This window comes from Triticum aestivum, chromosome 7A (genome assembly GCF_018294505.1).
Source record: "Triticum aestivum cultivar Chinese Spring chromosome 7A, IWGSC CS RefSeq v2.1, whole genome shotgun sequence".
NCBI lineage: Eukaryota > Viridiplantae > Streptophyta > Magnoliopsida > Poales > Poaceae > Triticum > Triticum aestivum.
The window spans coordinates 651,947,365-651,951,786 of NC_057812.1; positions in this window are offsets into that span (position 1 = coordinate 651,947,365).

The window sequence follows — 4,422 nt, forward strand, 5'->3', positions numbered from 1 at the left end:
GCCACAAGCCTTTTCCTGACGAATGTCGTAAGGACCGTTAGATCAGCATCCGACAGTGTCAGTTTTGCCTTGTCATTTAACAGAACAGCCACTCCTCCTACACACAAATCTTCCACGTGAGTGTTAGCAACTGTCGTATGCTCCCTCCGTTCCGAAATGCAGTGCATATAGTTTTATTGAAAATTCGAACCTCGCAAACTTTTACCGAGTTTTCGTGTACCAAATTGCACATGTAGAATACCATCTATATATCATTTCATTCATCTTCGAGAGGTAACTATAAAGTTGGGTGAGGAGTCTACAAAGAAATACCATCGTATCACCCGCAGCAATTTCAAGCATCCTTTAGTGTCGAGAAATATCATAGGAACTCTATATGATATGTGTCGGTGTCAAAACCGGCGGATCTCGGGTAGTGGGTCCCGGACTATGCGTCTAGGCCGGATGGTAACAGGAGGCAGGGAACACGATGTTTTACCCAGGTTCGGGCCCTCTTGATGGAGGTAAAACCCTACGTCCTGCTTGATTAATATTGATGATATGGGTAGTACAAGAGTAGATCTACCACGAGATCAAGGAGGCTAAACCCTAGAAGCTAGCCTATGGTATGATTGTTGTATGTATTGTATATCTATCGACTAGCCTGGCCTTGGTTTATATAATGCACCGGAGGCCTAGGATAACAAGAGTCCTAGCCGAATACGCCGGTGGGGAGAAGTCCTTGTCTTGATCGCCAAGTCTTGTGGAATCTTCCTTGTATGCGGTAGCCGTCCGAACTGGCCCATGAGTATACGGCCACGGGGGTCCTCGGCCCAATCTAATAGATCGGGAGACGACGTGGTGAGTACCCCCTAGACCAGGACACCGTCAATATGATTTTTATAGGATTTTTTCCTTTAGAGCCAATTGGTTCATATGAATAGATTCATATACTCAACATTTCAAAGGAAATAAACATGATATCATTTCTATAGCTTTAGAGCCACTTGGCTCATATGAATGGATTCCTATACTCCCTTAATTTCAAAGGAAAATAAACATTAGCAAATATTCAATAGAAAAGTTCCTATGATATGAACCAAATTACATCTTTTTTCTAATCCCTCCTCATATGAATTGAGAAACATGTCATCTCTAGATTCAATAGAAAAGTTCCTATGATGTGAACCAAATGACATCTCTTTTCCAATCCCTACTCATAGGAATTGAGATGCTCCATGTCATCTCTTTCCCTACAACTTCCATGTATACATCTTCTATTCATAAATAGATAGTACAACCCACTAGTAGCTTTTTTCCAAAACATGCAACTATGGCACAAGAACTATATAGTGTGCCAATAACTTTGAAAGATGGTTGCTGGATGAAGCTAACCCGACAGTGCAGAGATAGGCAAATCCGAGCACTACTGGCCGTTGGATATCATCAACATTCCACCAGATCTGCCACATGTACAATTTAGAAGACTCCATGGTTGAACTTAAGCATAATGCACAAACCTCAAAACACAAGCACTTCTCCTTTGTTCTAGAATCTTCTGTATCATAATTGATTATTTTTTCTAAATGAATTGCCATTATTTGTTTTTTACTTTATGATTTACTCCCTCCATTACAAAATAGATGACCCAACTTTGCACTAACTTTGTACAAAGTTAGTGCAAAGTTGGGTCATCTATTTTGGAACGGAGGGAGTACAATGCACAACCCCATGAATCTTAACATTTTTATAGAACTTATTGATTTTGAATGAGATGAACTATAAGAACTAAACAAACATCTACATCATGCATATATGACTCAAAGCTTTACATGCTATAGTGTGTATTTATTCATAATTTGGTTTCAAAATCTCATGCGTTCAATACATGTGTACCTTACTAGTTTTGAGTAGAGTAGCAAACTTCACGTGGCCCCGGGTATATCAAAATGCAGGGCCCATGCATCACTGCCTTTCGGTCGAACCTACGTCCACAATTTTTTGTACGTACTATATCTCCTCTGGTCCCCGAACCCAAAATGCTGCCTCATTCCCATAAAACCAAGCGGCCCACACATATTTAAGGCATCGGCTCGAACCCGTTTACTACGGCATGGCCCCGCACGCCGTAGAACTCCTACAAAACCTACCGCCGCACTCATCATCGGTTTTCTTCAAGAGGACGAGGGAGAAGCCGATTTGGAGTGGAGGCGCTTTCAAAAAAAGGATCTGTAGTGGAGTCCCTACCCTAGGGTGCCCTAGGTAGCTGCCGCACGCATCATTGTTTTCTCTTTTCTTTATGCTCTTGTGCCCTAGAGTGAAATGATGGTTGCTTCGTCCGTCCAGCATAATGCGAGAAAGGTGGGGTTTGTGATTTGACCCCTCGTCGCTCATTTTCTACTACGGAGGCGCTACGACCGGGGTGCCTCTAATTCCAACCGCTGCTCCAAACTGTAATTGGGTGCATTGCACGTGGAACAAGACGGTGGATGAGCCACATGTCGGCCAAAGGGGTCATGTTAAGGGTGTCGCCATTTCGTGTGTGGACTGACCCTGCTAGAGTTGCTACGCCAACATGACAGGAGCAACCTACCACTTGGTTTTGCTCCTTAGTGAATCCCAACTATATTGATCTAAAAAGATACGTGCTGAACTACCCTCTCCATATCGGTTTTTTATTTAGGCGTCTCGGTTTATAGGGCCTGCACGTAGTTCTAGGTCATCCATTTGACTAACTAAATATGAGTTACTATGTCACAAAAAGTATATCATTAGATTCTTAAGTGGATGTAGTTGTATTTCAAAGTCGAGGGCGTGGCTTTTCCTGCGTGGTAGGCGGCGGGGCAGTTCCGCCTAGTCGGTTCGACACAGATGCGAGAAGACGAGGGAGTAGGCTGCTGCAAACGTAGGGCTGTGTGATTTGACAGCGAGTTACTGTTGGACAGGTGGGGCCCCGTGATTTGACTTGCCATTATCATTTTAACAGTGGCGCTACGACCGGCGTGAGTCTCCCAGATTCCTGACCACCTCCATACATGTGCCTCTGCCAATGCTCCACCATGTAGTAGAAGCTGGCTCGTGAATGAGAGCCCACTTCTCCACTTTTTCCTTGCCTCTCTTTCCTCCACATATGCAAAAATGCCATGTAAAGCGCACTATTGTACTTACTTTTACTCGCTCCTATAGGTGCTTAAGCTTGCCACATAGGCATAAAGTCTGATGCAGCAAGTTAATCAAGAAGAGAGAGACTAGTTTGGTGACCTAAGGAAGAAACGGTGCTAAGTGCGTGTACCTAGGTGAAAATACAATTTTGAGTCTATAGCTAATTAAATGAAGCAAACTTAGCAACTCCATTTCATTGGAAGAGGTCACTCCTTGGCAAATGCAATAAATACACACGCTTAGCACCGTTTCTTCCTTGAGTATGAAGAAAGGGATAGAGAGGAGTAAAAAAATACACTTATATCCAACCTTGTTGTAGTATGAGTGACTAAGTGATGACTATGTATGACATGCCAACATCAGATAGCCTAACGCACTGTGTTAAATCTCCAGCGCGAGCCACACGACGGTCGTGGTAGGCGCGACCATGATACAGGCTGCTGGCAACCCTTGGATCTGAGATCAAACGGTCGCATGCTAAGTTGCTGAAAATTTGCATAATAACCCTCCAGGATAGGATACTCACCCATAGGTCCAGAATCACGCCATGCAACCGTTCGATCTCAGATCCAAGGGCTCTCGGAAGCTCATATCATTGGAGAATGGAAAGCCACTACCCTGCCGTTCGCACGCTGGCAGTTCGCTCCTACTCGTCCCTGCACGTCCTTCAATACTACGACGGGTTGCTCCTAGTCGTCCCGTCCATTCACATTACGACAGTTCCACTAATCCTAACCCTCCCCCCAAATCCATGGTGTCCCAAATCTCCATGATCGGCGGTGAGTACAAGGTTAGAACCATCACCGGCGATGAGTTCGACGTCATCTACACCCGTTCTTCCGCGACGGTGAAAGGATGCCTTTCTCGCTTCAGACACAGGTTCGAAAACTTAGATGATGAGTGGGTCGCTAGGCTAGATGTTAAGTACACCACAGTCTTGGGACGAGAGAAGGATCTAAAGGATGAAGAGAGGAAGAAGCTCGTCGTGATCCAGGTTTGCGTACATAACGTTTGCTTGGTCTACCACATATGCCATGCCGACGTTGAGTGCCAGGATTTTAAGAACTTCCTCGAGGACAAAACATAGAAATTCGTTACTGTAGACTTTATGAACGACGAAGAAGTCCTGGGTTGGATAGACCTTGTTGTATGCAACCCCTTCGACCTCCAGAAGAATCGGCTGGTGCCCTCTTGTCATCCTTCAATGCTGACCCTGGCAGGAGCCATGGTTCATCCTTCATACGGTAAACTGGAGAAACCTCCATACATGTTTCATCGTCA